We start from the raw sequence: 16,100 nt of genomic DNA, 5'->3' as shown, positions 1-16,100 counted from the left end.
ACCTCCGTGCAAGTTGTGATTCCTCTTTGATCCTTTTATGATTATCTAAACAACAAGAAATTAGGAGAGAATTGTTTTAGTGAAATGGTATTTCATTGATACTCAGAATGATATACGCGTACACTACTTATAGGCTATACAAGGCATTAAAAAGGGAACATAATAACTATACAACTAATTTTCCTTATTTACAGAGTTGACTGAGCCTATATTTAAACATAAAATACAGCTAGGCAATCCCTAGAGATCAGCAATAAATCTTAGCCGAATATTCTCCTTTCCAACACTCCCCCTCAAGCTGGCTTGAAGATATCTTCCATAGCCAGCTTGCCCGTCAATTTCTCAAATTGTTTCTGGACAGACCCTTTGTAAAAACATCTGCAATCTGTTCATCAGTTGGTATATAGGTCATACAAATCTGCCCGTTCTCTATTTTCTCCTTGATGAAGTGCTTGTCTACCTCAACATGCTTGGTTCCGTAAGGAAGCATAGGATTATTTGCTATTGAGATTGCTGCTTTGTTATCACAGTATGCCTTTATCGGAGAGGGACTTGAGACCTTCAATTTGTCTAAGATTCTTTTAACCCATAACACCTCACAAATTCCGTGGGCAACTGATTTAAATTCGGCTTCAACACTGCTTCTTGCCACCACATTTTGCTTTTTACTACGCCAAGTAACAAGGTTTCCTCCAACAAAAGTACAGTAGCCAGAGGTTGACCTTCTATCAGTTATACTCCCAGCCCAGTTTGCATCTGTATATACTTCAATTTGTAGGTGACCGTGCTTTTCAAACAACAGACCCTTCCCTGGTGATCCCTTTAAGTACCTTAGGATTCTGTACACAGCCTCGAAGTGTTCTGGACATGGTGAGTGCATAAATTGACTTACCATGCTCACTGCAAAAGCTATATTTGGGCGAGTATGCGACAGATAAATCAGTCTACCAACCAGCCTCTGAAATTGTTCCCTGTTCTTCACATCTTCGGGTTTAGTAGATTGGAGCTTCAAATTAGGTTCAATTGGTGTCTCAGTTGCCTTGCAACCGAGTAGACCTGTCTCTCTAAGAAAATCCGGCACGTATTTTCGTTGAGACACAAAGATGCCCTTTTTAAGACCTGGCAAACGCCATTCCAAGAAAATACTTTATGGCTCCCAAGTCCTTGATCTCAAAGTCATCAGCAAGAACTCTCTTGAGTCTTTTCAGCTCAACATGATCATCACCTGTTAATATTATATCATCAACATAAACAATCAAAATAGCAATCTTTCCTTCTTTTGAGTGCTTATAGAATATAGTGTGATCTGCTTGACTTTGTGTATATCCATGGCTCTTTACATCTTTCCCAAATCGCTCAAACCATGTTTTGGGAGATTGTTTGACGCCATACAGGAATTTTCTTAGTCTACACACTTTCCCTTCACCAAGACGTTCTTCAAACCTCGGTGGTAGGCTCATAAAGACTTCCTCTTCCAAATCCCTGTTAGAGAATGCGTTTTTTACATCTAGCTGGTGTAATGGCCAGTCAAGACTAACTGCTAAGGATAGTAAGACACGGATTGAATTAATCTTTGTGACTGGAGCAAAAGTCTCCTGGTAATCAATACTGTGTGTCTGTGTAAATCCTTTTGCCACTAAATGTGCCTTGTACCTTTCTATACTTCCATCAGCTCTACACTTAACTGTAAACACCAATTTGTATCCTACCGTTTTCTTCTCCTTGGGTAAGCTAACTATCTCCCAAGTCCCATTCTTTTTCAGAGCATTCATCTCTTCCAAAATTGCCAATTTCCAATCCGGATTATCTAAAGCTTCTTAAATGGTTTCGGGATAAACAGGTGGGAAATTTTTGAGGTAAAAGCTTTATGAGACTTAGAAAGCCTATGGTAAGACATATTTAGCAATAGGATGTTCTGTACATGTTCGGACTCCCTTTCTAAGTGCTATAGGTACATTAAGATCGAAAGTAATAGGAGTGGAATTTGACAAAGAAGGATTAGAGTTACCTGTAGTAGTAGATGGACCATCGCTCGGAGACAGTGGTTGGTCTTGTGCTATAGTTGTAGGCAAGTCTTTACTTTTTTGATGAGTACTCCTTCTAGTGTAAACACGGAGCACTTAGTCTTGATTATTAGAGGTGGAAGGATCAAGAACAGGTACAGGAAATAAGGTATTAGGCAGAGGAACAACTAAGGTATTAGGTAGAGGAACAACTGTTTCCCAAAATTGAGCTTCATTATTCACTATCTCCCCCTGAAGATAGTTTTGTCCAAAGTAAGGCTGACTTTCCACAAACGATACATCCATACTCACAAAAGTGTTTTTTGTTTTAGGATTATAACACTTGTATCCCCTTTTATTTGGCGCATAACCAATAAACACACATTTTTCTGCCCTAGGATCAAGTTTGGGTTGAAGCCTACTAGGTATGTGAACAAACACAGTGCACCCAAAAATTTTCAAGGGTAAGTCAGAGAAAAGTCGACATTCAGGGAAGAAGTTTTTGAAACACTCTAAAGGTGTAATATATTAAAGAAGATGTTGTCAAAATAGCATCTCCCCATAGATATTTTGGTACATGCATTGAGAACATAATGGTGACCGGTGTGTCGCACTACCGTCAAGCTTAGAGAGTGTGCATTAAGGCGAGGGCCAACTTTTACATTTGTATAAGCCACTACTACCTTCACTAAAAATATAGCTAGAGCGAGTAGGGATCGTCCCAAGGGATTGTGAGGGTCGAACAAGGTTGTGGAATTGCTATTAGGGCTAGTAGGTCGAGTGATCAAACAATTGGTTGGTTGGTTGATTAGACTAGAGAGCAACTAAATTAAACTAAGTGATAACAAAAGAATGCAACTAAGAGCAAATAAGAGAGAGAAGAGTCTTGGGGTTTAGAGATCACCACCAAGCAATGTATTTCTATACCATTGACAAGTGACTAATGAGGGCAAATGGTGTGTTGCAATATTGGTGTGTGTGTGTGTTTGGTTGATTTAACAAGCAAGGATGACTAGTTAAGCATGTATTGTCTAAACTTCATGTGAAAGGCACAATATATCTAAGCAATGAAGCATATATTGTCTAAACAACATGTGAAAGGCACAATAGATCAAAACAAGTCATTAATCCTTTCATTAAGCTCACAATCCAAATACACCACAAGGTTAGAGACATATGCTATTTGCATTCAAAAGCATGGATCATCAAACAACAAGCATGGATTGTTTATGATTGCTGTTGACAAACATGCTATGGTTGCTGACTGTTATCGTCTTGATAGCGGGACGTTGTCTTGGGATGTGCGATTCAGGTGACCTTTTCAAGATTGGGAGTTGGATGATGTCACTGGCTTGTTGGCCCCTTTGTATAGACAGGATTTGGATGGCACTGGTGTGGATTCCTTGTTTTGGGTGCCTTCTTCTAATGGGATGTTCCAGGTTCGGTCATTCTTTGTGCGCCTCTCTGGGTTTCATGGGTTGCCCTTCCCGTGGAAGACGGTGTGGCTCTCTAAGGCACCCCTTAGGGTGGCCTTTTTTGTGTGGACTGCAGCTTGGAGTAAGATTCTGACTTTGGACAATTTACGGAAGAGAAGACATATCATTGTTAACCAGTGTTGTCTTTGCAAGTGTTTTGGGAAGTCCGTGGATCACCTTCTGTTGCATTGTCCTGTTGCTTATGAATGTTGGAGTCTTTTGCTTGGTTTGTTTGGCATCCATTGGGTCATGCCTCAGACTTCTCGAGGATTGCTAGATATCTGGAGGGGCCAATGGGTGGGGGCTCAGGCTAGAGACTTTTGGAGGGTGACCCCTCTTTGTGTTTGGTGGAGTCTTTGGAAAGAGCGGAACAGAAGATCTTTTGATGGGAAGGAGTCCTCTATTGGAGAGCTGAAATTTTCTATTATTTGTACCCTTTTTTGTTGGGGTTGGGGGAGGGATTATTCTTCTTTAGAGGACATTGTGGACTTTTTGGGTTCTTTGAGTTCATAGATTCTTTTTGTGTATATCTCGGGACGCGTTCCCCTTTTGAACGCTTTCTAATACATTTTACTTATAAAAAAAAAAAAAAACAAGCATGGATTGTCCTTCCATTTAACACTACACTACAACTACATTACATCTACACTACTAGAATGAAAATAAACTAAGGGAGAGGCACAATCCATCAAGGAACAAGTATGAACCATCAAGAAAATCACAAGAGCATTCCATTAAGCACTATGTTTTGATAATCTCTAAATCTATAGCATCAATACACATAGACATGCATCAATAACACAAAATCTAGAGACAAGCACATGAACATCTATTCTAACATACATAGATATATGGATAGAATGAAATGATCAATTGAAAGCATTTAACCACATAAATCATTGAACAATCAAGATCTATATATATCAAAGTGTCAAAACATTAATTACAACACTAATCCCTCAATAATACACAAGATTAAGATATAGAAAGCATGCTTGGGGCTAACTCTAGCCCCAAGAGGATGTCTAGCCACTCATGGTGATGTTGCTCCAACCCTCAAGGGCTAACTCCATGGAAGGAATCTACTCCTTGTTGATGAAGAACTCCAATGGTGTCTCTAGCCTTCTCCTCTTTTCTTCTACACTAAGAATAGCCTCTAAAGTTGTATCTACCAAATGCTAAGTCTCTCTCTCAAAAAGTGCATCATATTCCTTTTATAGGTAGGTCAAGTGACACACAAAATGAGATGGGGTCGTGCAAAGCATATTCCCTAATGATTGGATAAAGAACAACTTTCAATGAGCTGGAAATTTAACTTTTGTCGCACTGGAGGAAGTTCGATCGATCGAACCTTGGACTTGGATCGATCGAACTTAGCTGAGATCTATCGAACTTAGGCTGGATCGATCTTCATTGGTGGCGCTTTTTGGATAAGACAAATCTGAGATATTTTGAAGATATTTTTGGGAAAAGGACAAAAGTGGTTGGTAGGGTGGTACAACTAGATAAGATCAATCATTTGGATAAGGACAAAGCAGTTCGATCGATCGAAGAATGATGTTAGATCGATCGAACTTTTGAGATCTCTGAAAATGTCATCATAGCTCTGATCCATCTTGAAGTGCTGAGATCGATCATGTTGGATCGATCGAACTTTGATCTGAGATTGATCGAAGATGTTGATTTCCACCTTTTTCTTCCTTTTTCTTCCACTTGGCTCCTTTCTTTGTTTCATCCCAGAATTGCTTCAATTAAGCTCTTATTTGGTTGAGTTAGCTTATTTTCGGGATAAGTGCCTAAAAATGGAAATAATACGAAATCAATCTAAAACGGTAAAGTAAGATAGATAAAGGTACTAGAATGCCTAAGCTTAAGGGGTTTAAATACGCACTTTTCAGCGCTAATCAAATGGCACGTGCAACTTCAAGTAAATGTCTGTTTTTTCTTTCGGCTATACCATTTTGTTGAGGAGTATCACTACAAGTAGATTGATGTTGAATCCCCTTTTCCTTTAAAAAATTTCCCAAAAATTGATTGAAATACTCAGTTCCATTATCAGAATGAAGTATTCTTATTTTTGTTTGAAATTGGTTTTCAACCATATTATAAAAAATTTTGAACAAATTTTTAACTTCAGATTTATCATTCATCAAATTTACCCAACATAGCTGAGTGTGATCATCTATGAAAGTTACAAACCATTTTTTTCCAGAAGATGTGGTAATTTTCGAAGGACCCCAAACGTCACTATGAATTAAGTAAAATGGTTTTGAGGCACAATATGGTTTTGAACTGTATGTAGTACGATGGCTCTTTGATAAATGACAACTTTCACATTGAAAAGATGAACAATCCACATTTTTAAATAGAACAGGAAATAGAGACTTCAAATAAGAAAAATTAGGATGTCCTAGTCTAAGATGCCAAATCAATTTTTGTTCACGGATAGAGAGAGAACTAATACGAGTACCAAAGCCTTAGAGCTTGTTTATTATGGAGGAAGTTGTCATCAAAATAGTAAAGACCGTCCACCATTCTAGCATTACCAATCATCATCCCCGTGCTCAGGTCCTGAAAGTCACAGTGAGAGTAAAAAAAGGTAACACGACAATTAGAATCTTTATAGAGTTGACTCACAGATAAGAGATTACATGCAAGATTAGGGACATGAAGGACAGATTCTAGGGTTATTTTTTCAGAAATTTTGATAAAGCCTTTTCCTGCAATAGATGAAAATTTTCCATCAGCAATACTTAATTTTTTATTACCAGAACAAGGCGAATAAGAATGAAATACATGAGAGAGATTTGTCATGTGATCAGAAGCACCCGAATCAATGATCCAAGGTGTAGGACTAGAATGACAAGAGAAAGCGCTAGAGTTGCTACTTGTTTGAGCTAGAGAAACATAAGGAATACCAGACTCTGGATTGGATTTCAGCAGCTTCAGAAGATGATCCATCTGCTCTTTACTAAAGGGACTAGCATCAACCTCATTTGCACGAGTAGATCGGTCTCCAGGCTTGCTGCTCTTCCAATTGGCGGGTTTGCCATGAATCTTCCAGCATGTCTCACGCGTATGGTGGGGTTTGTTGCAGAAATCACACCATATTCGAGGCTTGTCCTCGGCTCTACGCTGGCTATTGGAAGCTCTGCTCGTATTTGCATCAGTAGCGACTAGGGCAGAATTTTCAATCGAGGCCCTAGCCCCTTTTTTTCCGAGCATAACAATACGGCGGCTTTCCTCCCTCCGAACTTCAGCAAATACCTCTCCAAGTGAAGGAAGAGGACCACGACCAATGATCCTTCCCCTTACTTCGTCAAATTCTACGTTCAAGCTAGCGAGAAACTTGTAGATGCGATCGTTTTGCATTGTCTTCTTGTGGTGATTGCAATCATCTGGGGATTTTCATTCATAGTCGTTGAAAATATCTAGATCCTACCACAGCCTTTTCAACATGTTGAAGTATTTGGTGACGTTGTCTCCCCCTTGTTGAATTTCTCCGAGCTGTAGTTGTAGTTCGTACACTTGGGATTGATTGCCGAGGTCAGAATACATCTGGTGAATATTATCCCAGAGTTCCTTGGCAGTTGGATAGCATATATAGTTAGAGGCGATGTCTTCATCCATGGAATTAAACAAGCCAGGCCATAACCATGGAATTTTCTGCATCCCAAGTGGCATAAGTTGTATCCTTCAAACCAGGTGCCTTTGTATCACCAGTCAGGTAGCCAATCTTTCCTCTCCCTCGAATATACATACGCACTGATTGAGACCAACGCAGAAAATTGTCTCCATTAAGACGTATAATGGTTATCTGAACAAAGTGCGAATCAGAATTGGGACCACGGTTTTCAGTAGGCTTAGAAGAGACTTCAGACATCGTGAGAAGCTAGGTTTCGATTTGAGAGGAAAAAGAAAGAAAAAAAAATTGTAGAGTTTACAAAGGAATAAGTCCTGGTAATTTTTTTCGGAATGCAGAAAAGAGTCAGAAATAAAGTTCCTACTCTGATACCATCTAAACAACAAGAAATTAGGAGAGAATTGTTTTAGTGAAATGGTATTTCATTGATACGGAGAATGATATACATGTACACTACTTATAGGCTATAGAAGGCATTAAAAAAGGAACATAATAACTATACAACTAATTTTCCTTATTTACAGAGTTGACTAGGCCTATATTTAAACATAAAATACAGCTAGACAATCCCTAGAGATCAGCAATAAATCTTAGCCGAATATTCTCCTTTCCAACAAATTAGTTCCTTTATTTCAGCCTCTTTGTCTCTCCTTTTCTTTTATTTATCTCTCTCTCTGTGTGTTTTTTGGTAGTGTTAGCCGAGATATGATAAGCTATAATCATAGGATTTTACTTTATTTACACATATGCCTTTGCGTAGAATATGTGGTGATTTTATTCAGTTTCCTTTCTTGTAATATTAACATGTACTCTTTTTAGTACATAAATACCAAAGATGTGTAGAGTGTTTATTCTCATTCAAGCATTTACGTATTCCTTCTTGGTATCAGAGGCAGACCCAATCCTTAAAGCAGCGTGTTCCGACCGCAATGAGGGTATTGCGAGTTTGGGAGGGGGGAGAATGTTAGAGGTTCTTGTCCCACATCAGATCTGGATGGGTACGGTCATGGGCTTATATGGGTGGGCATGCAATACTACCCAACAATTTAAGTTTTTGGGTTAGAAGGCAAGCACCCTAAAAAAGAGTTCATATTTAGACTTTTTGAAAATGGTCTGAGGAGACATTGTTGATTGTTTATGGTCTGAGGAGACATTGTTGATTGTTTATGGTCTGAGGAGACATTAGCTAAGTCAGATAAGATATATTCATAGTGGTTTGGAGATAACGCCATGGTTTTGTCTTGGCTAGCCAATTAAATGCAGCCAAACATGGTCGTTGCCTATTTGTTTATGAAGTCCATGTTTAAGGATGCATTGTCCAAGTTGGGCGTCTCAACTATCCATGCACTAACTTGAGGGGGAGTTTTAGCTGAGATATAATAGGCTAGAATTATGGATGTTGTTAGAGAGTGTGGTTGTTATTTCTTTTATTTATCAAGGGTACTATTGTCTTTATGTCTACTTAATATATAATAGGTGAGGTGTGAGGAAAACCCTAACCTGCGTGTCTCACCTTTCACAGAATACTCCTCTCTCTTCCTCTCATCCTCTTCCTCTTCATCTCTACTTCTACAAACCCTAACTTCTTCAACTTTAACTTGGTATCAGAGCAAGAAAGTCTAGAACTCATTGACATTCAATTATCCAGCACCAGAAGAGGTTGACGTCAGCGTCAGTTCGCTAACGTCATTCTGACGTCAGCATATACAGGTCACGAATTACAGCAACTGGATCGCCTGAATTTTCTGGTAATTATGATAGTATTCTTGTTTCCTTTTGATGCTTTTTGAGGGTCGTTTTCCATTTTTGAAATATTTTTTAAATTCTGGCCTTATGGGTTTTGATCTAGATTTTGGAGCCATTTTTGGTTGTTTATTTTGTTGAAATCCCTTCTAAAGGGTGTCGTTTGTGCCTTGGAAGAGATTGCTTGGTGGTTGTGTGTTGATTCATTGCATTTAGGTTGAGTTTTTTTGGCCAAAAGGAGGTTTGGCTGAGGTTGTTTACAGGCTGTTGGTACTGTTTTTGTGAGTTTGGTGCTAAAATCTGTTGTAAAACCTTGTTTGGGTTCTTGGGCTGCAGGCTGTTGTTACTAACCTTGTTTGGGTTCTTGAGCTGCAGGCTGTTGTTACTGTTTAGGTTAGATTGGGGCTGAAATTTGCTGTTAAATCTTGGAATTGGGTTGTTGGTGCTGCTATAAACTGATATTAAAACCTGTTTGCTTCTGCTTGCTTTGTGTGTTAATTCTGGACTTATAATCTGTTCAGCTGCTGGTTTATTTTGTTTAAATATTGCCCATGGCTGAGACTAAGCCACAAACTATCAGGGATGATGATATGCCTAAGTCCATTACCTCGCAAAAATTGAACGGAGTTAATTGTCTTTCTTGGGCTCATGCGGTTCAAGTTTTTCTACGTGGGCGAAGGAAATTGAAATACTTAACTGAAAATCTTCCCTCTGATGAGAAGCAACTTGAAGATTGGGCGTGTGAGAATAGTGTTGTTATGGGATGGCTTTAGCACAGTATGGAACCCGAGATTGCTAGTACAGTTGCATTTTGCGATTCTTCTAAAAAGATTTGGGACTCTATTGCAAAGTCATTTTCACACCAAAGTAATGTTTCTCGAGTTTATGAGTTGTATGAGAAAAATTTTGCTACTAAGCAGTCCGGGAAACCATTGTCGGAATACTATAGTACCTTGAAAAATTTGTGGGATCATTTACTGCAACATCGACCATTTAGTACTGATTTAGAGAAGCAGAAGAGGCATTGGGAGGAATTTATGATTGCTTCATTGCTATCTGGTTTAGATACAGATCTTCGTGGCTTCAAAGATCAGATTCTCGCTAGCGAGAAGTTACCTACAGCTGCTAATGCTTATTCTCATCTATTACGGTCATCTTTGGGTGCAAAGCTCCACTGTACCTCCCATAGAGTCGTTTGCATTAGTCTCTAGCAGTGGAGGTCGTGGTGGTTCTCATGGCGGTTCTCGTGGTAACCGTACTAGTCGTGGTTTTTGTGGTAGTTCCCGTGGTGGTGGCCGTTCTAATGGACGTGGTGCCAGAAAGTGTGATCATTGTAGTGGTACAAATCACACTAAACCTTATTGTTGGGTGAAATATGGCAAACCACAACATGCACATCAGGTTATGGATGGTACTGCACAACCACTGTTGCCTCATACTACATCTGGACATGTGGCTTCTGATTTTGGTTCTCGTGATACGCTCACTACTCAGCTTAGCGAGCTCATCCAAACACTACAATCTACTCTTCCATATACATCGACTGCTACCTTAGCCAACTCAGGTAATATTGCATATGTGGCCTAATCTTCTCCGTCCTGGGTCATTGACTCTGGAGCTAGTTCCCATATGTCTGGTATATCATCTCTCTTTTCTAATATCAAATCTATTAAACATCATTTAGTTTTAGCTGATGGTTCTTCTCGTCCTGTCTGTGGGAAGGGTGTCCTTCACCCTACCAAGTCATTGTCATTATCTTCCAGCCTTTATGTTCCTAATTTTCCTTTTAATATGCTTTCTGTAAGTCAACTGACTAAGGCATTGCACTGTTTAATAACTTTTTCTCCCAACTGTTGTGTTTTACAAGACCTCAAGATGAAGAAGATGATTGGTTCGGGGTATGAGAAGGATGGTTTATGTTATTTGGATCCTGGTGAACCTCCTTCTACCTTATCATCAGCTTTGAGTGCTACAGTCTCACCTCTTCAATGGTATTGTTGTTTGGGTCACCCGTCATTGGCAAAGTTACGATTAGCTATTCCTACATTGAGTCATGTGTTTGTCTTAGAGTGTGAAGCTTGCCAATTAGGCAAGCATCAACGTAGTTCTTTCCCTAGTAGTAGTCATAGTCGTCAAACTCAGTCTTTTGATGTAGTCCACATGGACATTTGGGGTCCTTCTAGAACCACTAGTTTGAATGGATTTCGTTATTTTTTTATATTTGTTAATGACTATTCCCAAATGACACGGTTATTTTTTATGAAAGAGAGATCTGAGTTACCTCATATTATTGCTAAATTTTATAAAGAAATATTTACTCAATTTGGTAAACGCATTAAAATTCTTCAATCTGACAATGCTTTGGAATATACACAGTTGATCATGGATTCCTTTTGTGCTGATCGTGGTATCCTACATCAGACTAGTTGTGCTCACACCTCTCAACAAAATGGTGTTGCTAAACAAAAGCACCACCATTTGTTGGATGTTGCGCGAACCTTGTTGTTGTAAAGCATAAAACGGAAGCGAAAAGATAAATAAAATAAGTAAAACACACAGATATTACGTGGTTTAGCCATTAGGGCCTACATCCACGGCACAAAGAGCCCAAAGGGCTACATCACTTTTATAATATCTCTCAATTCATATACAATACAATGGTGGAGGCTGCTTTATATAGGAGAATAAATTATGAGAATGGAAAGAGATAGAAAATAGGAAACAAGGAGGATTTTTCTCCACTGATTCCTCTATAACATCAAATCTTCAATAATAGGAAACATCGGTTACTGAAAGATTTTCCTCCACTGATTTCTTCATTAAATCTTCAATACTCCCCCTCAAGTTGGAGCATGAATGCCGAACTTGCCATTGAGATGACGAGCAACAAGTGTGAATGATGAAGAGAGAAGACTAAGAACAATGCTATCGAACACACTGACAAACCAAACAAGTGAACAAAAAACTGCTGGAGGCACGGCAAAGGCGACGACAATGCTACTAAACACACCAAACAAGTCGATAGAAACTACCGAGACACGGTAAAGACGAAGACAATGCTACCGAACACACCGGAAGCCCAAACTAGTCAATAAAAACTGTCGGAGACACGGCAAAGGCAAAGAACATTACTGCTGAACAAACCGGCAACCCAAACAAGTCACAAAGCACCGAGAAACCCTTGGCAACATTTTAGATGCTAAGGGAATACCCCAAAATAGGGGTCCGAACCTGGGCAGAGAAATTAGGCTCTAATACTATGTTGTAAAGCATAAAACGAAAGCGAAGAGATAAATAAAACAAGTAGAACACACAGATATTACGTAGTTCAGCCACTAGGGCCTACATCTACGGCACAAAGAGCCCAAATGGCTACATCACTTTTATAATACTCTCTCAATTCATGTACAATACAATAGTGGAGGCTCCTTTATATAGGAGAAGAAATTATGAGAATGGAAAGAGATAGAAAATAGGAAACAAGAAGGATTTTTCTCCACTGATTCCTCTGTAACATCAAATCTTCAATAATAGGAAACAACATCAATTACTGAAAGATTTTCCTCCACTGATTTCTCCATTAAATCTTCAATACTTGTTATTCAATATGCAGGTTCCAAAACAGTTTTGGGTTGATGTAGTTCTTACTGCTTGTTATCTCATTAAGCGCATGCCTTTTGCTGTTTTAAATAATTAGTCTCCTTTCTCTCTTTTATATTCTGATCGCTCTCCTTTTCAACTTACCCCTCGTGTCTTTGGTTGTGTAGCCTTTATTCACATTTTTTATCCTGGTCATGACAAACTGTCTCCTCGTGCTCATAAGTGTATTTTTCTAGGGTACTCCCACACTCGGAAGGGGTATCGTTGTTACAGTCCCGAGTCCCGGCGTTACTTCGTGAGTGCTGATGTTACCTTTTTTGAGTTCACTGCTTTCTTTACATTATCTGGTCTGCATTTGTCTCCTGATCTGATATCTTCTTGTGAGGGGGAGTCTTCCTTATCTTTACCTACTTTTCCAATGCCATTAGCTCCATCTTCTAGTTCTCCTCCATTTTATAATCCTTCCCTTGCAGGTTTACCAGCGGTCACAGTCTCGACATGTTGTTCCTTATGCTCTGGACACATCATCTTCTCAACCAGAGGTCCTTGTTCGTCCATCATCCACTTCTGCCACCGATGATTTACCAATTGCATTACGTCAAGGTAAAAGTAGAAATATATAAAAAGAAGAGAAATGAGAGAATTGTGTAAATGCTTGAATAATATGAATTACTCATTCACAGCTCTAGTATTTATAGATAAAATGAGCACATGCTCATATTACAAGAAAGGAAACTAAATTAAATCAAAATCAAATCACAACTTATTCTAAAGCATATTCTATGGCATATTCTATAGCATAGTCAAATCTCTGTTATTATGGTAAGTCATACCATAAATCGTGGTATCATATATGCTAACATATGCATAGTCAAATCTCTGCTATTATGGTAAGTCATACCATAAATCGTGGTATTATATATGTTAACACTCCCCCTTAAGTTGGTGCGTGGATATCTGAAACGCCCAACTTGGACAATGCATTCTCAAACACAATCTTGCTGACGCCCTTTGTAAGAATGTCTGCAAGCTGCTGAGAGCTTAGGACAAATGGAGTGCAAATTTGACCAGAGATGATCTTCTCTCGAATGAAGTAACAGTCCACCTCTATATGCTTACACCTGTCATGCTGAACGGGATTTGCTGCTATGCTAATGGCAGACTTGTTGTCGTAGTAGAGTGAAAATGGAAGCGACACTGGAAGGCACAAGTCTGTCATCAAGGTTTTTAGCCAAAGCAACTCACCTACCCCAAGAGCCATAGCCCTATACTCTGCCTCTGCACTAAATCGAGAGACATCCTGCTTCTTACTGCGCCAAGTAACCAGGTTACCACCAATAGTGGTATAATAATCCGAATTAGACCTCCTATCTGAAATTGATCCTGCATAATTAGCATCTGTCCAAGCCTCAACACGTAAGTGACCATGATTGGCAAACAAAATACCACGGCCTGGACACCCTTTTAAGTAGCGAAGGATCCGAATAGCTGCATCAAGGTGAGGGGCACGAGGAGAGTGCATGAATTGACTCACGACACTCACGGCATAAGCAATGTCAGGTCGAGTCATAGATAATAGATGGGCTTCCCCACAAGTCGTTGATACTGACCAATATTTGACAACAACTCCCCCTCAGAATCAGCCAACCGATGATTCTGCTCAATCGGAGTATCAGCAGGACGAGCGCTAAGCTGACCAGAAGCAGAAAGTAAGTCAAGAACATACTTGCGTTGAGAGATGAAAATGCCAGTCTTGGAGCGAGCCACCTTAATGCCCAGAAGTACCGTAGGGGACCAAGATCCTTAATCTCAAACTGACGGCCAAGATAGCTCTTAACCTCATCAATTCCGGTAGTATCATCGCCGGTAAGAACAATATCATCGACATACACAATGAAAGCAACTGTCTTACCGGCTGAATGACGTAAAAACAAGGTATGATCAGCTGCACTTTGATGGAAACCAAACTTGAGCATAGCAGTGCCAAAGCGATCAGACCAAGCTCGAGGAGATTGCTTGAGGCCATACAGAGAACGACGAAGTCGACATACCATACCAGAATGAGTAGGAGAACGAAAGCCCGGAGGAGGAACCATGTACACCTCCTCCTGTAAATCACCATTGAGAAAGGCATTCTTTACATCTAACTGAAATAGAGGCCAAGATCGAATTGCAGCAACGGAAAATAATACATGGATGGTATTCATCTTGGCAACAGGGGCAAAAGTCTCTTGATAATCTATGCCATAAGTTTGAGCATAACCCTTGGCAACCAACCGGGCCTTGTAACGAGCAACTGACCCATCTGGATTATGCTTAACTGTAAACACCCAGTGACAATCCACAGCCTTTCGTCCAATAGTAAGTGGAACCATGTCCCAAGTCTGATTTTTCTCAAGTGCTTGTAGTTCTTCTGTCATAGCATCACGCCATTGAGGTTGTGCTAGTGCATCTGCAACACCAGAAGGAACATGAACCGAGGCAACAGAAACAAGAAAACTCCGATAGGAGGGTGAGAGAGCATAATCAGAAACAAAATTAGAAATAGGGTATATACAAGAACGTTTACCCTTTTGAAGAGCAATGGGGCAATCATCAAGCGAAATAATAGCTTGAGAAGGCGGAGCTAGTGCCGAAGGAACAGGGCAGTCGATCGTGGGAGTAGAAGCTTGTACCTGTTGTCTCCGACTATAAACCTGTGAAAAAGGAACAATTCCCCCTGCTGGAGGGGTATCACGAGGAGGAATCATAGAAGAAGAAACAGGTAATGGTAGAGGAGTTGAAGACGGAAGAAGGTGATCATCCATTATATTCAATGGGAACCATTCACTCTGAGAACCAACTGAACCACTATAGTATGGTGTATGCTCAAAGAAAGAAGCATCCATGGATATAAACCGCCGACGACTGGGAGGATGGTAACACCTATAACCTTTTTGAGAGTGAGAATAGCCCAAAAACACACACTTTAAAACCTTGGGGTCAAGCTTTGTACGAGTCTGCCCCAACTGCTGAACAAAGCACACACATCCGAAGACTCGCGGAGGAATAAAAAAAAGAGATGAATTGGGATGTAAGATTGAGAGTGGTGCTGCAAAGTTAAGAATCCTAGAAGGAGTCCTATTAATGATGTAAATAGTGGTAAGAACTGCATCTCCCCAAAAAGACTGGGGAACATTCATGCCAATGCAGATTGCTCTGGCTAAGTCAACGATGAGGCGATTCTTTCTCTCAGAACGACCATTTTGTTAAGGAGTTTTAACATTAGCCATCTGATGCTCAATCCCAAATTCTGTACATAACCGTTGTACCTCCCCATAAGTGTACTCTATACCCTGGTCAGATCTGAATTTTTTAATGGTACGACCATATTGAGTTTGAACCATTGTTATAAAAATTTTAAAAATGGTGTATACTTCATTTTTGGTTTTCATAAGATAAACCCAAGTAACACGACTATGATCATCAATGAAAAACACGAAATAGCGAAATCCAAGACTAGAAGTAACTGGGCAAGGACCCCACACATTTGAATGAACAAGATCAAAAGGTGTTAAAGCAGATTTATTACTAGCAGGATAATTGGAACGAACATGTTTAGCCATGTGACATGTTTCACAGGATAAATCTGACACT

General features: G+C 39.7%; 1 protein-coding gene across 2 annotated transcripts in view; it reads left to right on the top strand.

Annotated features, from left to right (window-relative positions):
• The window catches only part of LOC132285641 (probable alpha-mannosidase At5g13980), a 111,547-nt gene that overhangs the window by 29,685 nt on the left and 65,762 nt on the right, over window positions 1–16,100 (top strand). The window lies entirely within an intron of this gene.

The sequence above is a fragment of the Cornus florida genome, unplaced genomic scaffold, assembly GCF_030987335.1.
Source record: "Cornus florida cultivar Cherokee Brave unplaced genomic scaffold, ASM3098733v1 CherokeeBrave_3.0.0_Hap2_Chr11, whole genome shotgun sequence".
Taxonomy (NCBI): Eukaryota; Viridiplantae; Streptophyta; class Magnoliopsida; order Cornales; family Cornaceae; genus Cornus; species Cornus florida.
Note: the sequence above shows the minus strand (reverse complement) of the source record. Positions and strands in the feature narration are given on the sequence as shown.